Below are 25,076 nucleotides of genomic sequence, written 5' to 3'. Positions count from 1 at the left end.
TTCACTCTTAAAATTGCAAAAATAGTTGGCAACTTTCCAAAAACAAATGTGATTTTTTTTATATTTTAGCAACTTTAAGGATGAAAGAAATTTTTTGCCCGTTTTTTATGGATATGCATGTTTAGCTCAGATTTTAAGGTTTCTAAAACGTCCCTAAAATTAGTTATTGGACCGTCCGTTCATGAGTTATAAGGGTTTAAAGTCAAGGGGATGATAATTCGTAATTTGTATTTCGTGTAACCCGTTTTTAAGGGTGTTAAAGTGGATTTTCTTGACCGGTGCCCCGATTCCGCATTTCTACGTATCAAGACGAAGAAAATGAGCCCTCAATCATCAAAATCGGAGTACCTTTATTTTTTGGCCAAAAAAAATGGAAAGGGGTACCACTTGCCATTTTTTGGGGTCGAAAAATCAAAGTTGTCCGATTTCCAAGTTCGACCACTCATTCTCTTCGTCTCGATGCGTAGAAATACGAAATCAGGTCAAACATATGAAAAATCAATTATTTTACCCCTAAAATGGGGTAAAATGGGAACTTACTCTAATTTTTGCAGTTTTTGCAAGTAGAAAACATTTAAATCACTTTTAGAGTAGAGAGATAGAATTTAAAAAAAAATAAATAAAATTTTGTTACCCAAACGTTTTCCCTGTAATACCATGATGGGAACTTTGGGGAATCTTTGGGGAACGAAATTTTCTTTATACGGGAGCAAATGATTCCTTGATTCCATTTAATACTAACAATCCTTATGATTTTGTTCCATGGAAATCTAATTAGGAATATTTTTACATTCATTTCCAAGTATTATGTTTATAATTAAGTTATCTGTGTATCTAAATAAAATTCAAAAGCTCTCATCGCATCATTAATTTTGTGAATATCATGTCAACAAGGTATACACACTTAGGTAAAGAAGAGTCGAGAGTCCACTTTTCCTAGAGCATCACATACGTACGGTCGTACGTTTGTAATTATCATGTTCCAGATTATTGTATCTAAGTGTATGTAGACGTTTATAATTTATTTCCAGTCTCACTTGATGATATTTCGTAAAGTTATAATGGAAACGTTGATGTAGTTTTTTGAAATATTTCCAAAAGTTAAAAAAAAAATAACAACTATTCACAACTCCAGAGAAATCATTTATTTTTAAATAAAAATATTTAATACAATTTCAAAAGTCTTTATTTCAATGGTGAGTTATAAATTAAATTTAATAATAAAATAATTCACTTTCTGAAACTAAAGTATCTAGAAAGGTAGTACAAAAAATCATTACCATAATTACACTTTATTTGTAGAATAAATACTTAGCAAAATTGACAATATAATACCAACATGTTATACTTTGAACTTTTGAAAGCATCCAAGTTTATAAGATGGAAAAGTTTCCGAGCTATCACGATTTTTGCGGTTGCTGCGGATTGTAGAACGAGAATTGACTCGATTGCGGGTGAAAATCTACAGTGGAACTCACTAGGATAAATGTTTATACGACCCACGCGGTCCGAATGCTTTGAAACTTTTCCAAACGTGTGCAGACTATTGGAGCAACCAGGATACACTGCTGTTTTACGATTTTTATGTGGCTATCGTTGCTGTAGAATAGATCCGATAGAAAGACAATGGATAGAAAGCGATCAATTGTGTTTTTCTTTTTTTTATTCTAACTGATCTTTTATGTTTACCACAGCAGAAAAATAACAATTAATGAAATACATTCTTTTGTTAAAAGTACTCAAATTTAGCTTGAAATCCCATGAAATAAACCTGAATAAACAATTGTTCAACAAAATAATCATTTTTCACACAATGAATCAAATGGTTGGATTAAAAATCATGGAGTGAATGCATTAAAATAATTCTCGAAATGAATTCAAGTACATTTTCACTAGACACAATGGATTATCAATTTGTCACTTGATAGGGGTTTAAAATTTAAATAAATATCACAATTGACTTGCTTACTCTATTTTTATTTCTCTTTCGCCTATGAAGCATGAAGATAATTTTTCAATAATACTGTCAAATGTTGCGTGACTTATCTAGTTGATATCATGCCATAATGCATAACAATAAAGCATGTTTCTATGCAGACACACGCATCTTTAGAAACTCTGTGGTATTGTTATACAAACGTATCATTTTACCCGCATGACATTACTAATAATCCATTGAAATTGACGCTACACGCGTATACAGCGAGTAATAGCAGCCCCTATCATTTTATTTAACTCGCATACGATTGAAGATTCTAGTTCTCAGAATGATCCAAATCAAACACGACAAATGATCACGCAACAATAGCAATGTTATCGATTGCATGACTCATGTTATTGTTTAAACAAATTAGAGGCAACTTGGTTTGGGTCTGTAATTTGGCTGTGCAATTTTTGTTTTCAGTGGAAATGAAAAAACATTTGACTTACGGCAGAGGGTGAATCTTGATAGTCGAGAGAGAATTAGCCGAATCGAAAGAAGCGAAGATAAATTTTTTCCATTCTACGCTCGATTTCTCGTGCTTTTTTCGAATACGATGGGTACTCGTGCGGAATCAAAGTATATTCGTGGTATAACTGAAACCTAAGAAGGATTACACGCATCACTGAGTCATTGAATCAAACCCTTGTGTTCTTGCAAAGGCGACAACCCTCAAGATTTAAACATTTTTCATCAAAAGTTAGGTTACTTTTGAATACTTATGCATAATAAAATTTCATGAATTTACTCTAATGTGCCTGAAGGTGGGTTTTATAAAAATATTATGCAGATTCGTCAGTCATTCATTTTTACGAGTTTTTTTTTATAATACTTTCTTGAAAGAACTGGGAAAAATTTTATTTATAAATTTTTGATGATCAAAAAGTACTCAAAGACTTCTTTTTAAATAAATTCGTCTCCTTATAAAATAAATACATTCTACTTATTAAATACATCGATTTTACACTTTTAAATAAACTACTGTGTCTAAATTTAACTAAAAAATTTTTTTCCATAAATTTTCATCCTCCTATTCTTCATACCCAACACTGATATGTCCAACAGTATACAAAAAATTTTTTATTGGCGGCTAATCTGCCACGCAAATTAATATACACAAATATGAATTATTTGTGTGGTTTGTCAGCATGTCACTGACGTGTATGACTCTCACTCGTAATACAGATCAAGCCTGTATCCCAATGATATAGAGACGTCCGGATGTTGGAGCGATAGATGTAAATACACGTAGGTGTATTGGTCCGTTTTGCTGTCGAGTGGACGCCCTAGCCGTCTCTGACACTGACACTGACGGCTTATCTCCCAATGGAGTTGATGAGAATACAGTAAACGAAAAGCTCTCCAGTAAATTCATTATCGAATTTTTACCGGAGACACGTCGTTTGAACTAGCGTCTCTCGATTCCCAAGGGGTTAAAGTGGCTGGCCAATGGTCATTGTCTCATCTTCTTGCATCGTTTTGCAACAACTTAAGAACTCGAGTTTCGAACAAACTGTGAGTTATTAAAATTAAATCCAATTCCTCCAAGTTCGTCGAAATCAAAACGAAATTAAAAACGTTTCTCATCAACACCCCACATGCTTAGTAAAGCTTTATTTTATCTTAACTGTAAGATAAATTAAATTGCTTAGAATATTTGCTAGGACTAAAGCTCTACAAAGACTCACCGCATGCTTTGATCAGTTCCTAAACCACTGCACAATTTCGTTGGTGCGTCCGATGCAACTGCTGCATGCCAAGAATGATTATCAGCGAAGATAGAAGCCACCACGGACGCTACTCATCGTGTATCAAGCTACGAGATGGCTTTTGTTGTATCGGAATTTCAGTCAATGCTTGACCACATTTCACTACTATATCCTAACAGTGAAACAGTCTTGTTTCCAACAAACATCTCCAATAACATACCCACGTTATAACGTTTGAATACGAAACATTTCTCTGCAAGCATCAAAATTACCACACGAGGCCGCATTTAAATGAAATTTCATGATATTGAGGCGTAAGGAAAGCAAGTGGAAAACCTGGCGCATAGAATTCAGATTTTCATGGAATTTCCTCAGTGCTGGTTTGATAAAGGGGTACAGGTGTCAAGGGGATATATATATGAAGGCTTGGTACCGTGATATTTCCTAGGAAAATTAGAAATATCAAGTGGAGGTGGAGGGCAAGAGGTGTAAAATGGTGGTGCGCAAATTAGGATTTTCTAGGGTAGTTAGGGGTTAGAGGGATAAAAGGAGGAATGCGCCTGCGTGAGTGAAAGGAAGGAGCTTTCTTCAGTAATTAACGAGCACCACGACTCTCTCGGGTTGGAACATTACTTTGGACACGCGCGTACCCTCATAGCCAACCACCTTTTAACCTCTGTCAGACCAATCTCTACACAGGTGGATATTCCACCGCCTCTTTGCGCGTAGAACCGACATCAAAAATAATTTGTCAAGCAGTCTGCTAAATTTACGATGCTTCTCCATGACTTGTAAGTTCAGGTGAAAGCAGAATGATGTGATTTTAATTGATTTAGACAAGATGGAATCATGTTGTCGACCTTGAATTTGGTACGGATGATACTGGCAAAGCAAAAGACGAGATTTCATCCTTCATCTGCGTTACTCTTGTCCTTTTTCCCCTCTTCATACTGAAGTAACTTAATTAAATTCTCGAAAGCTTCCCATCGCAGCCAAGTCTAATTTGATTTGTCGAGAGGATTTTCAGCTTTCAAAATCACCCGTAATATTTTTTGAAAAAATATTTTTCTAATGTTATTAATAAGTTCTAATAAATATTCATTATTTTTTAATCTACAAACCTTTTGGGATTTCGTTAATATGATTGACTCAACGGGTAATAAAAAATAATCCAGAGAAACCAATTAATTGTCTGGGTACTCACCACCTGAAATAAAGACAAAAAAATTGTTATTACTCGGCTTTCCCTTCGTAATAAAATTCGTAATTATGACAAATTTCTGGTATTTTATGAAATGAAGGTAAAGGTACTAAACCTCGCGTGCTAGAGACAAATGGATAAGGACGAGGCTCTCCCTTCCATGCCCTAATAAAGACTGAGAGTTTATTTTCCGGACGTTAAATCACAACACTCATTTACTGCTTTAATTTACAGAGGAACGCTTTCAGACTTAATGTGTTGACGAGTAGACGTCGATACTTTATTATTGCTATCCTCTATATTATTTTTTTACCCACTTCCCTGTTTCATAATAACTGAACAATCCCCAAGTACACTCGTTAAGGATCAATACCTGTACTCGAGCTACGATTTCCTTTGGTAAATATTTATCAAGTATTTTTTCTTTGTTGCAAAACAATTCAGGGATTATGCAGCTTTTTTTTTAATTCGCTAAATGAAGTGCTTTGTTTAAATTATATTTTTATTCAAGTAGAGTAGAGCAACATCATTTTAATTTTTATTGATAGAAAATAATTTTTTTCTTCAATCAGTGATTACATCGAATATTAATGTTTATTTTTAAATTAAAAATATACAGAGATACTTTGTGTAAACATATCAATTTTGGCGGACAAATAGAGCGTCAATAGAAACGAAAAGCACAGATGAATGAGTTCTTTTCACAACTTAATCTTTAAATAAACTTACCCCTAAAGGAGTAAAAGAGGAATGATGAGGGTGCGCTATGGAAGTACTTCCCTACATCAATGAAGTAGTCCGTCATTATTTTCTGCGTATGAATCTCTTCCCTACGTACACACAGAAGGCATGAAAGACCGTTGAATAATTATCCTTGAGTGCTCAAAAATAAGACAAACAATTAACCGCGGACGACTTGACAGTCAAGTGGTTATATTTAACAAACAAACCACTGAATAGCTAGTACAGCAATAAGTTATCCCGGTGGAAACTTCTAATGATAATCAACGCTTAGTTTGCATCAATTTCATAGCTTGTTAAATACAATGAATGAAGAAAAAACTTTAACTCGCAATGAAAAATTGATAAAAATTAAAACTAAGAGAGATGGTGGTGAAATAAAAACAGAAAAGACTGCGGTACATTGTGGAGTTGTAATGAGATAGAAAAAAAAAAAGAATAAAAGTAGGGTGACTTCGCGACTTGCCTATAAAATTTTATGAGTCACTCGTACACCGCACCTCCATTAGCGATGCTGTCTCAACTCGCATCTCGACTTGGCGATGGAGCTTCTTACCACCATAGTCATGAAGTTTTACTTTTATTTTAACACACTATTTTCTTTTCTCATTCTCGCAAAATATGAGAAAATGAGACTATATCCGAGAACGACGAATAAGTAGCAACAGTTTCCTGAGTTTAACTGAAAGACCTGAAGAATTTTGAAAAGGCTTTAAGTTACACTTATATACACGACTATATAATATAAAGATGATACAACGTTGAAACCATTTTGAAAAATATTTGAATAATTTTGTGAATTATTTTATCAGTTGAATCAATTTTTTTCCCTGATAAAAATTGTCAGTAAATTAATATTACAGTGATATTTCGGTCATTAAACTGATAAAAAAGTTGTCATAACTTTTTTGAAAAATACTATAAATATATTTTTGTGCATTAAAGATACAGAAATAACAATAGCTCTGAATATGACAGATGAGAGTCATTAACAAACGATTAATGTCTCTCCACTGATAATAATAGATGATGTCTATCTGTTTGGCTATTTTTATACAAAATTACAGGTGATTATTCAGAATGTATTTTATCGAAATATTCAAATATAATTTAAAATGTTTAAGCGTTGGGAATATGGAATAATCGTCACTGAGAGGTAGAACATAATATTCAGATTATATGAATTCATCAAGTAGTCACAAGTGTATTTAGTGTAAATTCTCATTGGCTACTTTCATGCTGTATTATTTAAATCAGTTGAATAATCATAAAATCGTGTTCATGAGAATTAAATAAAGTACTCAAAGTAAAAAAAAAAATGAAATTTTTTAAGAGTATTTTTTTTGCAATAAATATTCAGCAACATTTAATATGAATAAGTTTACATTTATTGTCTATATTCGAATTTCAATTGTAAATAATTATGAATAAAAAACTAACAACACATTGGATTTAATGAGTACAGCATTATTCAATTGATGAATGGTATGAAATAAATTGTAGCGACCCACTTCAGTTGATTACAAAATATTTTAATTAATGAATAATGTGATAAATATTAATAACTTATGTCAATTCATAACAACAATTTTGTAAAATTCTTGAACTTACTAATAGTATCATTAATTTTGATCCAAATTTTTTTCTCTCATTGTAAACGTTTTTGAATAATAAACAAGTATCATTAAATAAAGAACTTTTTACAAGTGTTTATTTACAATATTGAGTAACATTTTTTTTTGTTTAATTAAATTGGAAAAAAAATAGAAATTAAAATAAAGGAAGAAAAATTGTTGATAAATCTTAGATCAAATTTAACTTTAAATCATTTTTAGGTTGTTTCTGCTCCATGGCAAAAATATTTTTCTCTCGTTGGGCGAAAGATTGCGAAGAAAGGAAAAAAAGTGTACTGAGAAGTGAAAGTCTGAAAAGGTTGGACAGTCAGTTGAAGAGCTTCAATCTCGTACAACAACATAAAAGCAGTAGGTAGTCTAAAGCTTTCGAGTCCCTTCTAAGTGCCAATCCAGGCGACCTTTGCTTTGCCGTCTTCGAGAGTTTCTATCGAGAGATAAAGAAAAAGAAGAAAATGCAAAGGGAAGGCTCGTCTTAAGAAAACTCGCAATATTTACTCGTCGGAAATCAGGCACGAAGTAAAAATACAAAATCACCCTAATCATTATTTACTTTACTTTACGGCGCTCGCACATCTACCGTGTCGTCCTTCGGGAGTTTTAGCAATCCCTTCCTTCATATTACGTATTTTGAGTCTTTACTTTTCTTTAGCGACAAATTTTTCGACTTCAACGCACTCGAAATGTCGATCCCCGTGGATGTCTAACGAGAATGGCGGGAAGTTACTTGAGAGACTGATTAAAAGCTGTGATTCTCTCGAAGCAAAACTCTCATCAGACAGTTGGAACTGTTAACTTCTTCTAGTTTTGTCTTTTGACTTCATGCTTTTTGGATAATTAAAATGGATTGGATTTTATTCAATTAACTCTCACAAGAGAACAATCAATTACAATTGTTTCAATTTTTTAAAAGAATAATTCTCTTATTCAACGACAAAAAAATCATAACTCAATCAATATGTTAAATCCTTAACAAAGAGATTTCAAATATTTCAGATTATTTTTTTTAATTTGAAATAAAAATAAAGCTGATTTCTAAATCACTTTAAAAAAAATTAATAAATAGTCGAAAAAATATATATTCTGATTGTGTTTCTGCAGCTATTGTGTTTTTATTGTTATTAAGCAACAAATATAGAATAGAAACGAGTAAAATTATTGTCAAAAAGGGACATAAAGATAATCGAGGGTAGAAATAAAATCCAAGTTTAGAAAATCGTAGTTGAACGAGATGGCTCATTGGGTTCACGTTCACTTAACTACATTACTCGTGGCCAGGCTATTTCTCTGTCCGTTGGAAACAGAAAAGTAAAAGAGAGCAAAAAGAAAATTTCTGCCCTAGAGGTAGAATTGCGCGTGGCAATCTCAGCCGCAAAAAATGACGTTGCTCTATTCTAGCACTTGAATTTTTGCTGCGCTTAAGCCCCGAGTCCAGGAAATTGAATAGTGCGAACGAAATTGAAAGGGGAAATTTGATGCATTCACTCGCTTTGTTCTTTTCTTTATCCCTTTTGATTCGTGGACACTATACATATATACACCTAATCCATGCCTTCACCTATAGACATCTTAATCGAAATGTGATTGAAAATATATTGTGAGTTCATCAAACATTGTGGAATAATTGTAGATACTCTGTTTGCTTCATTATTCAGAGAAATTTTATCTGACTGAATTGTATGTAGTGATCTTCTCTGATTAAACAATGAATTAATAATTTCAATAATATCATTGCGAACTGAAGTGCTTCGGTATTATTTTCAACTACTGTCTCTGATAAATTAAAATTTATTTCTTCTAAACGTTGACAAGGAATTATTTTTTTTCTTGCTTTAATATGAAATTTATCGTTTCCTTATTTATGGAAACTAATCACTGATATGAGTATTGTTTATTAAAGACGAACGTCAGGCCGTCATTTCGAATGAAGAGCTTTGAACTAACGAAGCAGGAGCTGATTCTCGATGAGGATAATCCCTGAACGCGGATCGCGCAAATTCGAACCCTCGTTGGTTCATACCGAACGTAATTAGCCCAGTAAGAGAGGAGGATACTCTAGAGAAGGATGCAATAAGACTTTCTAAGACTGAGGTAGCAGAGCCATGAAAGCACTACTAGCAGTAGCAATTTGTAGTTGCTACTTGGTAAAGTAACTTCGTATTTGGAGTAGGCGAAAGGGAGTTTGAGAGTTTATGAGGATTTTACTCTTTGACTTCATTGTCTTCAGGATAATTTGCTACGTTCGTCATTCACTAACAATATTTACTAAGACGAATTGTCAATTTTCATAACTCGTGATAATTTACACGCACTCAAACTTTTTAAGTCAATTTACTCTCAAGTTAATACATAAATATAAGCTTAATAAAGTCCACAGAGGAAGTCTTAACACTATTAAACAAGAAATAATCTTAAATTGAAAATAATATCCTCGAATTTGTACTTTTTTTTTTATTCTTCTAATGCTTCAATTTATCTTTAAATGATACAAATTGTCGGGCATATCGATTAATCACTGAAATCGAAGGGTAGTTGAGAGCACGAAGCAAAAGAACGAACTCGAACAAGCAAAAAAAAAGAAGCGAGGGTGATGATCAGTGGTTGAACCTAGAGATCCAACAGTGTTGAAGAATAAAAGCGAATTATATATTGATTCAAGTGAAACTCTTTTGCAGTCGAGGGGCTTTTCCGTCTAGCGTAGCGTCCGGTCCACGTACCCTCATATTTTATCAGCGAATGGGAGTATAATTAGTTGGAATAACGGAAGATAAAGCGTCTACCATTACGAAAGCAGCTATGGCGATAAATGTAAATCAGACGGCCGCAGAACCGGCAATAATTCGCGCGTGAAAAACACTGGCGCGTCATCGAGCTCTATTATCTGTGCTATGAGACTCCATTTTCAGCTCGAGCCATCCTCATTTCGCAATCAGCGAAAAATGACTGTAATAATTTATGTTACAACAATTCGTTTTTTTATGCGCCAACCAGAAGAATTGGTAGATCATCATCAAATACTTATTCATTCGTCTTGCATGTCTGCACAATTAATTTAATCTTTTTGAATGATGCTTGGCTAGGATTGAAATATCGTTGAACTGGAAGACAATGCATTTTTTCTTGATCAAATCAGTGAAGAGTTGATAAAAAAAGTTTGGTATTCTATCGTTGGAAATATTTAGTTTGAGGTTCGTCGCTTGTATAAATGAGATCAGTCGAAAAAAAAAATTCAACTGGAAAACAAATGAGAAATGAATTGACATCCTAATTAAAAGTGTGAAGCTAAAAATAAGAAGCAGCTTTAATCACTTTCACAATAATCTTTTAAATGAGCTTTAATTAGTTTCATTTATCAATCGTTATGTTAATCAGTAATTAGCTTATTATTGATTAAATTCTAAAACAACAATTTCATCACAAACAATGGAAAGCTATGAATAATGAACTCTGCCAAGTATAAAGACTATTTTCAGAATATCTACTTTATAAATGAAAGTCTGCAAAGATTTGTAAACAGAGCCAAGTTGATCGCATTTTTGTGTTGAAAAAAACTTTACATGTTTCTTCGAGAGTTATTAGAGAATCTACTAAAGAAAACATCTTCAATTGTCACGCTGTGGGTGGTGGTGAATGCTCTAGAGATCCGGAAGTTGCAATCATAACTACAAACAGCAGAACTTTACTCGTTGAGTGTTGACTATATTTTGTAAATATACTAGTGTAGCTTCGTTGCTGTTACTACATTGGCGTCGCCGCAATCATGTCGCTTGTTTTGTCGTTTGTAACGGACAGCAATTTTCGAAGTACCGTCATAGCAGTAAAAACAAGAGTACCGTCTGCTCTGTATCATCCATTGCTATAGTTTCTGCATTCGCTCTCTATTCTCCTCGCGCCCTCGACCAATTTCCAACTCAAGTTTTTACAAATGAAAAACACCCTCTCGACTTATTATCATTCGTCTCCTTCGAAACAATTTTCTGACAGTGAAAAAGCCTTGGCAACGCTTACAAAGCGGCGAGCTTGACATCTATTTCTTTCACATCCGAGTGTAGATTTTTCAAAGTGGTTGAACACGATGGGAGTTGACTAGACTAGTTTTAGTGTCTGCCAAAGCCTCAGGCCATGGGCAGAAACCTTGTGGTGCCACCATACAATAACGTCTCCAGCATCGTTATAACCGGCTATCATAAAGACTGATGTCTCACTCATTTTACAAAGCTTCACTTCTATTCCAAGCTTCATCGTTCCCTCCTCAGACAATTTTGCTACCATACCACATTATTATTACCATGCTACATGTTGGGCTTCAAACTAGCACGACCACTACATTAATTTTCACTTTCAACTTGTCTCGTTGAAACAACTCTTGGTAAAACGAACTGAAAATTTTTACAAATTCGAAAAAGAGTATCCTTTAAATTATCCATATTTCTCTCAAATTTACAAAATTAAAATTTAGATTCAACTGTGAGTTTTTCTTGGATCAAGAATATCGTTTTTTTTAGTGTTTCTTAGTAAAAAGATTTTTTTTTCTCAGTGAAGTTGATTTTATCCATCATCTATTGATCTACTCATCCTTGTGATAAGCTCTTATTGAACTAGATAATCAGTCGTGAAATTTTATGACCCCATTCTTATGTAAAATATTAGTTGATGAAAAATGAGGGTGAAAGGTCTAGGGTAAAGTAAAAGAAACTACGTCGAGACAGCAATTGCCAACAATAAGCGTCTGACTCTGATGTCTTTATGGGCCTAATATAAAGAAACGAGAACGGTCAACCATCTTCCAACAGTTAGACAATGTTTTATGAACTCCTGCTGCGATAACGCAACACAGTATCTGCTTTCCACTCACCCCATCAACTACACTTTTACAAGCTGCAATCATTCTTCGCTTCCTTCTTCTCTACCTCGTTCTTTGCTTCTATTTTTTTCTATTTTCTCGTCTGTACGATGAAAAAAAATATACAAATAGAAGAAAAAAAAGTATCTGAAGCGATTTGTCCCCAAGAATCAACTGACTTTATTCTTCATGTATTTTTCTTTTATTTTGATTAGAACAAAGACTTCTTCATGACTTTTGAGCTGATCAAATATTGAGTTAATATTTACTGATATTATTTTGCAGTCAAATTTAACAATAAGCTGTTTGACTGTTAGTTTTCAATTATAAGCTAAAGACGCAAGGATAACAATTATCTCAGTGACTGGAGTACATGAAACCCTTTCAAATATACCCTAAACCTCAGGGAACGTCAGCTGTAATATGCTCTGATCACCCTTAAAATACAGCACGTACATTTGCATAGACTTAATGCTAATATGAAATGCGATATCAAAGGCACCCTATAGTGTACTTCCCATTTACCACTTGATAACTATGATTTTCTTTTTCAACTTTATTTTCTACCTTTCTAGCATACATATTTACACGCTGATGACTATGACCACGTAATTACCTATAATTTAATTGTCAAAACATCCAAATAAATTTGGTACTTTCATAAGCAGTCACGTAAGTAATGAAATTATTTACCGTGTTTGTAATATGTTTGTTTAAGCTATTGAATAATCATAAACGTAGAGTATAAAAGTTAGCAATAAATCCTGAATTTTGCATATAGGAATAAATCTCGGGTCAAAGTTTTAAAAGGTACATAAAGGAAAAGGTGAGGGCATGCAATAAAAATGAAAAAATTTGCAATTCTTAATGGTTTGAAGAACCAAACTGGAGTCTATTTATGTCTGCATTTTGATGTTAAATTTTTTAAATAGTCATTTAGTATTATCGACTGAATGAAAGTAAAAATAAATTTGATATTAATAAAAAACTGAAAATTGTTTAAATAAACTCAAAGTACGCATTGCGGAGTCCTTAATACTTTGTCAAGTACAAATCTCAGTCAAGTGACGGAAAAATAGTAAAAACAAAAAATAAGCCATAGGGAAAAAGATAAGAAAATATTTTCTAAGTGAAATATCACACAAGTAAGTCGGTATAAAAAATATATAGAAAGATGGACGACTCAGATGCAACTGAGTGTCGTGAATGCATTATGCATCCGTGATACTTTCTTGGTTGAGATCACGAGAAAAAGGAAATACCTAGTCACCTGATAGTCACATATACCTGGAGAAGACTTTTTAAAAACTCGTATGTAATATATGCAGTAGTAGTTTTACTCAACTCGCTTTTCCTACCATTCCTCAACTGTTTGCTCAGTGTTGCGTGTTCATGTACATACAGTGGATCTCTGCAGCAGTCGGAAGTTTCGAGTGATGCAGATGCGACCCACTAGACACAAGAACGTCTAGTTTCGAGTGGCAAACGGTTGGGAATATATCCAGCCTAGCCGAGGATGAAGCTCACCGGGGTGGAAGAGAAAAGAGCTGTGGCTCGATGCCATAACTGAATAAAAATATGAAAAAAAATGGGAGAAAATTGTCGCATACTGCAATTGGCAGACGTGATCACGCTAATAAAAAGCTCGTGCTAGTAATTTCATTAACGTATCAGATCTTTTATATCATTTAATGATCAAATCAATCACGTGATGGATGAACGACCATTGCAAAAACATAATTTCGTTATCTCTACTCCCGGTATCCACTATAACAGAGGTATTTAAACTCGATGTGTGCCAACTACGCATTTATTGTCATACAATTTAAAATATTTCATCCACCAATTTGAAAGATTTGTTGATACACCTGCTACTAATCGTGGTTTCCACTTTGAAAGCTCTTTCACTTATTTTATAAAATTTTATTTCGATACTTTCTTTTTAAATTTCACGGAAAATAATTAAAGTTACTTCTTAGATAAAATTTCTCACGTAATATATGTCATAAGAAAAATTTCATTTGCTTCCACATGATCGCTTATAACATGATAGAAGGCTGAGATTGTTGATATCCCTCTTCTTCCGTTTCTAGTTAGCCTTATGCCGTTATTAATCGATTGTTGGATCGTTGAATAATGTGCCAATGATGTGCAGCCATGTGTTTAACCCAATTTCACACATAATATTGACGGCACGCGAGAATAAGATTGACGATCAGGTCAGGGTATATGCTTTCATGCAGCAGTTTCACGAGAAAAATGAACTAAGGACTAATGGTAATATAATGTAAATTACAACGTCGTCCACTAATAGATGATTAATCAAATGCTAAATTGGACCAATAGGTCAGTACTCTGCATATGTGGTTTGCTTCCTTGTGAATTAGTTACATGGGTGTGTGTGTGGGTGGGTGTGTTGACTTGGGCACCTGTACATAGGGCTAACGTCTGAGAGAAGGAGGGGTTGGAACCAAGCCGAGAAGCGCTTGAGAGTGGTCACTGGTACGTGGTCAGAAGCCGGATGGATTCAATTACGTGCCGCTTTAATAATGCTTCACCAACCAACTCGCATATAGAACCACACAGACGGTTTGTGGATAATAAAACGCTGTTCTGAACTTGTTTTTAATTAAGCTGGACACTTTCATAGTTTTAAATATTCAGCTATTAGCGATGTGAAAAAATTTCTAGCCAAGAAAAATAAGTTATAATTGTCACAAGTGTATATATATCGCAGAAAAAATAAGCTAAAGAAAACAAAAACTTCTTTCTTTCATTTTCATCACCAAGTAATATCGTGTTCAACTTTGCACAGTTCTTTTCCTATTTAATCATGGTATTATCATGGTAATTCTCTTGCAGACTTGACTATCTTCGCCGCAGAAAGAGATATTAGAGACTCTATAAGAGAAGGAGTGGAAAAAAGTATAAAAAAAATCAGAATTGTCTGATATAAAAAAGACTTGTTAAATTCTTTACTAGAATTTTCTTCTGGATCTTATGCTCTTTATTTTATTGCTAGATATTTTTCACAATTTTATTTGTCGCCAGGTCTGTCGGAATCAATAGAATGCATCCTGTGTAAAAAAAAATTTTTTTTAGAAATATTTTAAACCTCAAAAGAATTCGAATAAAAGAGAAAATTTAATAACAGATTTTTTTTATTCATTTGTATAAAAAAAAATTGGAAAAATAAAATACTTGCTAAAAAAAACTCACTCCATTGTATCATTGTAACTGAAAAGTAATATTTTTTGCAGATCAAAAGAGAATTGTTTGAAATCTGTAATCAAGTCGTTTATAAAGTAATCCACTATAGTCAACTTCATTAAAGAGGTGAATAAAAAAGCAGTATAACCACTTCATTTTTATAGCATCAAAGCATCGCTGCTTCAAGTAATCATCTGTTTATGTATACGGATATTTTCACATGTGTGTTAAAATGTGCGATACATGAGGCAAAAACGGAGATATCAGGGGGTTTCATCTATGCGTGAAAAATGATGGTGATATATCAAACCCAAGATCATTAATCATTAGTAGCCATCGTGACGACGTAACGGAATCTTTCGGGTGGAATCGACGTAACCTGCTAGGGGGGAAAAAGCTTTGTGTGGAAACAGTCTGGAGATCTGACAAGCTATAATCTGCGTAGGGAAAAACATCTTTTATACACTTTTCTAGTTCGTATGTGCAAAAAAATTGTCATATTCAGATTTAAATAAAACACGTCAATATACGGAGATACTACTTTTGACTCGTAGCACGTTTTGTCCTCGTTTTACTACAAAACGAGTCATTTTATTCGTTAACGAATGCATTTTATCTTGAAATTCAAATGTAAATGAACGAGCGGATTCATAAATGGACGCAACGAGAAGAAAAATTGTCTTTTGTAACAATCGCAATGAACATTACTGTAAAAATGTGAAAACCAAATAAAATTTTTTTTGTCTATAAACATAAGCATCTAAATATTCTTCTCATTCGCATTTGATGTTATGGAATTTGAATAGTGTTAAAAATAGTTGATAAAATGATGCGCATGGGTTATTAGAATTAGGATAAGTTGTGTTAAGGAATAAATTCTAACGAAATTCCAAGAGAATTATAAATAAATTTTAATTGTTTAATTATTACACGAGTATGGAAGTTAATGAGACAAAGCTAAATGACCATGAGGTCTCATAAAAAGCATAATAAAATTTTTTCAAGCATTATGTGATTTTATTTATATCAGAGAATTCATCAATTTAACTTATGAATCAAAATAGAAGTGAAAGGAAAATTCCAACCCCTCTGCATTTCAACGTTGAAAGGGCGTAGGATGTGTGTGGACAGGTTATCGTTGATGCTATTATAAACGAGCTGGTCCTACCGGAGCTCCACTCAATTTGCTCAATATCTCTCGAGTACTACATCAAGAAATAAAATCTCCATTCCGCTTTATTTGGTATCAACTTATACTTTGTCATCATAATATCTTCCGGCGAAATATTGAAAGGAAATAATGTTAAAATAAATAATGTTTTTTATTTGAAAAAACCTTTTATGTGAGTCTTACTGACTCTTTCTTTAGATATTGCGAAGGACTATTCATGTTGCAATGTTATCAAATGAAAAAACCAAGTGCATTTTAACAAAATTACCGAAATATCAATTCCGTACTAAATGGAAGACCAATATTTCATTTTATAAATAACTGGAAAGTTCAGTAATGAATTTTTGTGAACCCTACCCGTATAAAAAATTTCGGTCCCCGAATTTCCCTCGTGGGACTATGGGGAATGTTTAAAAAACAAAACTTTTGCTAAAATTGGAGCAAATTCCCGTTTTACCCCATTTTAGGGGTAAAATAATTGATTTTTTATATGTTTGACCTGATTCCGTATTTCTACGCATCAAGACGAAGAGAATAAGTGGTCAAACTTGAAAATCGGACAACTTTGATTTTTCGACCCCAAAAAATGGCAAGTGGTACCCCTTTCCATTTTTTTTTGGCCAAAAAATAAAGGTACTCCGATTTTGATGATTGAGGGCTCATTCTCCTCGTCTTGATACGTAGAAATGCGGAATCGGGGCCCAGCTGAAGAAAATTCACTTTAACACCCTTAAAAACGGGTTACACTAAATACAAATTATGGATTATCATCCCCTTGACTTTAAACCCCTATAACTCATGAACGGATGGTCCTATAACTGATTTTAGGGACGTTTTAGAAACCTGAAAATCTAAGCTAAACATTCATATCCATAAAAAATGTCTAAAAAATTTCTTTCATCCTTAAAATTGCTAAAATATAAAAAAAAGTCACATTTTTTTGGGAAGTTGCCAACTATTTTTGCAATTTTAAGAGTGAAAGAAATTTTGTTTACACTTTTTATTGATATGAATTCATAGCTTAGATTCTGGAGTTTCTGAATATCTCTCAAAAAAAATTATTAGATGATTTTTGTGCGAGTTATAGAGGTCCAAAGTCGAGTGAGGGTCAAAAAATTACCTACTTTTCAAATTTGAACCTTCATAACTCGGGTATAAATTATCAGACAATGATTTTTAAGAGCTCTTTAGAAACTTCAGAATCTAAGCTATGAATTCATATCCATAAAAAGTGTAAACATAATTTTTTTCACCCTTAAAATTGCAAAAATAGTTGGCAACTTCCCAAAAAAATGTGACTTTTTTTTATATTTTAGCAATTTTAAGGATGAAAGAAATTTTTTAGACATTTTTTATGGATATGAATGTTTAGCTTAGATTTTCAGGTTTCTAAAACATCCCTAAAATCAGTTATAGGACCATCCGTTCATGAGTTATAAGGGTTTAAAGTCAAGGGGATGATAATCCATAATTTGTATTTAGTGTAACCCGTTTTTAAGGGTGTTAAAGTGAATTTTCTTCAGCTGGGCCCCGATTCCGCATTTCTACGTATCAAGACGAGGAGAATGAGCCCTCAATCATCAAAATCGGAGTACCTTTATTTTTTGGCCAAAAAAAATGGAAAGGGGTACCACTTGCCATTTTTTGGGGTCGAAAAATCAAAGTTGTCCGATTTTCAAGTTTGACCACTTATTCTCTTCGTCTTGATGCGTAGAAATACGGAATCAGGTCAAACATATAAAAAATCAATTATTTTACCCCTAAAATGGGGTAAAACGGGAATTTGCTCCAATTTTAGCAAAAGTTTTGTTTTTTAAACATTCCCCATAGTCCCACGAGGGGAAGGAAATTTTTTTTATACGGGTAAAAACGATAATTTCAACTAATTTTGGGCCAGAATAAAACAGAAACCATTCTTTTAGCTCATAAAACGATTATTATCACCAAGAAGTTCTTGAATAACCCTCTGCTAACATCCACCACCAAAAATACAGGGTTTTTTTTTCAAGCTCAAGTTTCGACCATTATTTATGACACTTGAATGCTATTCTTGACTCAAGAATCACGATGAAAATATTGACAGGTCACGACTGGAAAGTCGTGTAAATTTATTTATGTCAGAAGGTAGATCGACAACGTCGCTGGAGGTAGAAGCCAAGTATGAAACTTGCTTCTCTACAGTTTATCGGATTCCCGTCATACAGAAGGTGGAGGATCTGATTGGATAAGCACTCTCTGGCGCCGGTAATACACACATGGACTGGACGCAAATAGCTGCCTAGTTCATGTGCACATACTCAAACTATCAAACTGTGTGCACATTTCACTATAACACGAAATGAATGACAATTCATGTAGCACGCGAGCAATATTTCGCATTTCTTCTCCTTTGCTTTGTTCCAAAGCCTCGAGGGAAAAGGACTTTTTCCTGAAAAACTAACGGAATAAGTGGAAAATAAAACATCATTATTTAGTCTTTATACATGGAGATACCAACAACTAGTGCCAAGTTAATCAATGTTGAGTTTAGTCTTTGGAGACTGCGTGCTTGAAAACCTTTTGCATGTTGCTTTCTTCATTTTATCTACATCGTTTTAATATTACCCTCAAAAACGAAAAGTACGTTAATTATTTCATGAGAAACGTTTTAAATAATGTCACAAACGTTTTTTTTAACGTTTCAGATGAATCAATTCTAAAGTAAATAAGCACATGAAACTGTAATTTACACTATTTTTTTTAGAAATGGTTAAAAGTTTTACATTATATAAAGCTAAAACGTTTGAGTAATTACTTAGTCACAAGGGTTCCAAGTATTCTGGGAATAATCCTTCAATCGTTATTAACTTGGAAGGATTTAAATCTGTTAATATAATTAATTGACCTGAAAAGGAGATTATGATAGATAGTGTTATAATCCAACTTTCTTAATTTCGTGAATGTTGAACATTTTTTCTTTTACCTTTTATAAACTTAGTTCAATAAAGTACTGCATACTTCTCATTATCATCAGCGTAGATGTAATGAAGATTTAACCAGAATTCATGTGAGTATTTTGCGGAACTTGACGTCAAAGTTAGATAAGCCAAACTCGTCTTAATAATCATTGGCTTGAGCCTGTCGGACGTTTTACGAGCTAAAGTTTATTGGAATTGGTTCTGTTAATCTCAGAGTGTATTTTACCCTGGATCATGATGGAGAAGTTTATACTGTACATCTACAAAAATGTATGATTACATATCAAATCAATCAGAGAAATTTTTTTTCGCAATAAAATAAATAAATAAATTTTTTTATGAAAGAAAATCATTTTTTATTGAAGGTCAGAGGGTTTTATGAATTATTAAATGTCGTGAAAAAATAACTTCCAGACGAGAATAATTCGCCAGGTCCAATACTTGAGACTTTGTCTGTCATTCGTCTCACGCGCTAAACTTTATTGGAATTGGTTCCGTAATCTCAGTACATTTCCCCAGATGCGAGGTACGAATCGCGAGTTTCTGCTGCTTGAAATCCTCACCACAGTTATCACCAAGTCGGTGGGCAAATGGGAATTGAGGAAGGATCCTAATCCAACGGCCTAACTCTAGCAGTAGGTATCCCCAGTGTTATCCAAGAAGCTCTTCTCTCCCGTGAGAACAAGACACGGTTTACTATACTCTCTGCCTATTCCTGCGTCACATCACCTATCGTATTAGACTGGGGTTGAAAGTAGATAGGGGTTGCATATCCGACAGACACTATGCAACCCCATGGGATCTATCTGATTGCGTCTTAGAACAACCATCTAGTAACAAAGCATCAATTATTCATCATCATCATTAATATCAGAGCTCTCATTATAAATTTTAAGCTGTTTTATTTTATCGAAATTGTCACACAATATTCTTTATCACTATAACATCTTTCACAGATAATCAAAACGACAATTTATTAACAGATTAAAAAAATAATCAATCAACAAAATGATTTTAGTCAGTTGGAAATACATTTTAGGTGCATTAATCTTAAGGAGTATCCGATTGGGATGTACTAGTTACTACTCGTTTTACTCGGTGAAATGGTATGTAAAGCTGTCCCCGAAGGTGGGTGTTTTCGAATTTCGAGTACACGCTGGCGAGGTGATGGTTCGCCACCGGTTAATCGGGATTTGGCGGGTAAATTGCGAGAAGCAATTACCGAGGCAGCCTGTAATCCCTTGCACCCTGGGCGGCTGACCCACGTCCTCACCACTCCGCACACTTCAGCTCTACAGACCTGCTTAGTTTACATCAGGGGTGAACTAGACATGTTCTTACCACAACCACCCTTCGTATACGTCACGTGCACAATGAGACGCGTGCCAGATCGTGCGGCTTTTTGCGACTTAAAAAGAAAATAACAAAACAACGGAACCATAGTCTGACAGAGCTTTGTCGGCAAAGATGAGAGAATGCTCGGTCTAGAGAGGAAGCGCGAGAGCGAGATGAGGATTAAACGAGAGTCAAAGGAAATGATAGAATAGGGAAAACCTTGGGGTGCAGAAAACGGCCTAAGATCCTCTTTACTCGACGTATATTATGGAATAGAATATGCCTCATTCACGAGAGGAAGAAAGTACCCAACCTGTTAAACTCTATTTTGGTACTTCTAAGGGTCGTGTCGTGCCATACGTCAAGGGGGATTTTCAGATCTGCTTATAGACGTAAGGAGAAAAGAGAAGATGGATGAAGAATAGACGAGATTCAGAAAGACATTAAAAAGTTTAGTGAGATGAAAAAAATTTTAACACAATTTTATTTTTATATCTGATAAATGTATCCAACAATACTTAATCGATTTTTTCTGTACAACAAAAGAAATCGACTAAAAATGACTCAAGTATTTTTTTTAACTCCCCTTTTAAAGAAGAAAACAGAATCAAAACTTAGAACTCATCTACTTTATTCCTTAATTAAACTGCTAGACTACTCTATATTTAATTTCTTTCTTCCGTTCACTGACTTATTAATTGACATCCATGTAATTTATTACAGCATATTTATTCCATAATGTTATGTCCTTTACTTCCACCGCAATGACGGTTTTATTTATTTCTTGTATTTACCTGAGATTTCTTTTTCTAGCTCAAGCAGCCCAAGGCACTAACATTCTTGAGTAGTACTGCTGGCAATAACGACAGTACACGGTACGTTTTCGTAGCAAAGCTCGCTCATGAAGAAACAAGTAATAAACGATATACTGTGTGCAGAGCTTAAACTGAGCTTTATGAGATCCCGGCCATGATTAATAACTTTGAACGTTATAGATGTATATATTACTTATCCACTCTCCACAGCATCCTCAGTTGACGCAATCTTGTCTACTGATTTCTCGTTAGCCCACCTCCTATATCAGCACACGGTTGAAATCTCCTCAGGGTGCATCAGCAAGCTGCTTATATCCATGAAGCCTTAACTATCTTGGAAATGTCATTTCTTCCAAACTACTTTAATATATTTTCTCTTGTTACTTTATTCAGATTATGAACATTTAATATAACTCTCTTACTTTAAATAACTACAGCTGGAGATGATGCCTTCATTTTCATCATTCCTAGACACTGTTTGAGGTGTCAATAATTTATAAATATTATGCATTACTTGATTTCACATAATTTCACTTAAACTACTAAAATTGTGATATTCATCAGAATGAAAATAGTTGGCTAAAATGACTAAATATTCAATATTAAACCTCATTCAATTTACAATGTGAAATACCTGAACATTGAAGTGATAGCGTAAGTAATTCAATTGATCTGCACGTTAAAGTAATATCGACCAAAAACTTATGACTGCTGTGATGTAACTTCCATCAGGATACTTTGACGTTGTTTCAATTGAATTTATAGATTAATAGAGTGAGTAATTTGATCAAAGTTTGATGAATAATTTTAAAAATAACATAAGCTCAAATAAACTATAGATTTCAAATTCATTAGAAGCCTCGTTTCTGGATCATCAGGTTGGAAACATTTCCCTCAGGGTTATTTTCTAGCTACCACTAGCTCTGGAGCACTAAATGTGATAATCGTTACTCGTTCAACTATAGGGTGACCACGTTTCCCATACCATGATACTAAAAGCCCAGTTCATGGACTTGGGGACCATAAGTACAATCTCCAACTCGCCGGCTCCTGATGATAAAGCGCCATGTATTACACGCAGTATAAGTCCCTGCGGGCTCTATTCTAGCCTCACTTATCGATGTGCTTCAACCCCTGTACTTAATGCTAAAGTGTTAAGCTCGTTCCTTCTTCTCGAAACATCGCTAAATAGCATAACTCCCGAAACAGAATTTCACCAGAGAGTTTCTAAATAACTGAAGTTACGTCGATGCTTGCACGTTCAACGTCCTCCCCAAGTTGCTACACCAGCAAATCCCCATGTGTCAGGATCAAGTATTAAGACAATTAGATCTGTGGTAACTTGTTATGACAAGATGTTATTGGATATTACAATAATTCTATTACAACAGTAATTTATATTGTTTAAGTTACAGGAGTTATGATAATTATCATGGACCATCTGATTATAAAGTTTGTTTATTTGATATAGATTTTAAGACAAATTAATTGTTTGTTGTTATCATGATGATGATGATGATAAACGAATATTCTTTAGTATGTATACTAATATTTAATCAACTCTCAATTCTAGCCCTTGAGTCATTCATGTTCATGGATGTGGTTGTTGGGGTCAATATTTGTGATTAAATATTTGTAAAAAAGTCATTAAAATTTTTTGTATTCTTTGTATTGCAACACAGTAATAACAGAATATTATTTATTAATTCCATTTTAATAAAGCTTAATAAACGTTGAAAATTAATAATTTCCCAGGAGCATTAATTAATCAAAATATTATATTAAACATAGAAAATTAATTTGATTTATTAAAAAATTCTTGTTGTTATTTCCAACATGTGGTAATTGATTTTTGTTGTTATTTTTTTTCAAAAACAAACTAAAAAATTCTGACGGTTGATTTTTACCAACGAGATTTTTGTATTCGTAATAATATGATGCAAAACTTATACAACAATCAGATTGCATCGAGCTGCAAAAAAGAGTTGCATCGCACGTTGAGTTGGTAAATGTAGAGTGGGTGGAGGCTAGTGAACTTTCTAGTTGACGAACGGGGCGTATGGAGAGTGGGAAATAACTCGAAGTAAAGTTAGCCTAGGGGTCGAAGATCTGCTTATGGCAGCTCGCAGCAGCTCTTTCTGATGGATTGGTTCTCTCATGTCCCCCTTTATTCCCTTCCAATCTCAATGAAATTCACTCTTATGGCTGTTTATTCTCTTTCTCTAGCTGCTACACATCTTTTTCTCGATGGGTGGTCCAAGATGTAAACCTACTGAACCCGACCATCCTTTTTCCGTTCAAAGTATGAAGCACACATCGAACAGAATATCTCAAAAGTTTAAAGCTTTCTCTTACTTTCTCGTAAAACATTTAAAGACTTTCCAGCTGAAAAGACGACTGAAGAATGACAGTGAAAATTGAAAGAGAAGTTAGATTTACGTTTTGATTGATGTTTGAGCAATTTTCTTTTTCATTTCCGATTTTCAAAGAACTTGATTTTAATATTTAATGTATATAATATTGAAAAATTGTAGAAAAATTATACATATTTCTGAAGATAGAGAATTAATTTAAATCAAAACTGCAGATAACTAAAAAATAAAAAAAATTCTACAACAATACCTGTCGACAGCAGATGCCACAGAGTTATACTCCAGGCAAAATTGGAACGTGGAAATTGCTTCGTGCGTATCAGGAACTGGATCAAATTTTAATTAAAGTTCGGATCACTAGAGGCTTAAGATATGTATTTTATGCTTCAAAAACTCGTTTTCATGCTAAATCTCACAAGAATGATTTTCGACGAATCCTTTATCTCTCTTGCCAACCTTTAGCTACTTGTCCTATACTTCTCTTTTATCTACTCTCTACTCTCCCACATTGTTGTACTCTCTTACGTGAGGATTCCACTTTTTTACAACTTCATTTTTCAATCTCGTAAAGCAGTAAAAGCTGCAGACTTTACGACCAGCTGGAATAGAATTAGTATGTTTGAATTCCACACCTGAATGAACGATAGCACTATCGGAATTCGTAAAATTTTTTTATCGTTTCTCTGATAGACACCAGTTGAAGTAGTATTTAAAATATAAAAAGAATTACAACTGATATTGAATATAAAAAAATCGCTATTCTTTTATTTTTATCGTATAATAGTCTAAAACAATTCACTAAAATGCTAGCTAAAATAAAGATAAACATTTTTTCAAAAAGCTGAAGCAGAAATGAAATAAAAAATACAAAGAATAAATTTTTTTCAACATTTCAAAATAAAATGGAAAAAATGAAAAAAAATTTAATATGCCACGAATTAAATATATTTGAGAAGAGTATTGTAAAGGGTGTTCAGCAATCGTTCAATCAGAAAAACGGCTTGCTTTAAAAGTTCTGCATTAACCTTTCAGTGAGTACATGCTACACATGATTGGAAGCTTTCTCTCTTTCGCTTGAATGCACATATGTGACCGACTAGGAAGGCCATA

At 33.6% G+C, this 25,076-nt stretch overlaps 1 protein-coding gene across 2 annotated transcripts in view; it reads right to left on the bottom strand.

The window, feature by feature from the left end:
- Positions 1–25,076, bottom strand: part of Sema2a (Semaphorin 2a) — a 239,463-nt gene that overhangs the window by 120,004 nt on the left and 94,383 nt on the right. The window lies entirely within an intron of this gene.

This window comes from Chelonus insularis, unplaced genomic scaffold (assembly GCF_013357705.1).
Source record: "Chelonus insularis isolate UGA/USDA-ARS -01 unplaced genomic scaffold, ASM1335770v1 contig_397_pilon, whole genome shotgun sequence".
Taxonomy (NCBI): domain Eukaryota; kingdom Metazoa; phylum Arthropoda; class Insecta; order Hymenoptera; family Braconidae; genus Chelonus; species Chelonus insularis.
Note: the sequence above shows the minus strand (reverse complement) of the source record. Positions and strands in the feature narration are given on the sequence as shown.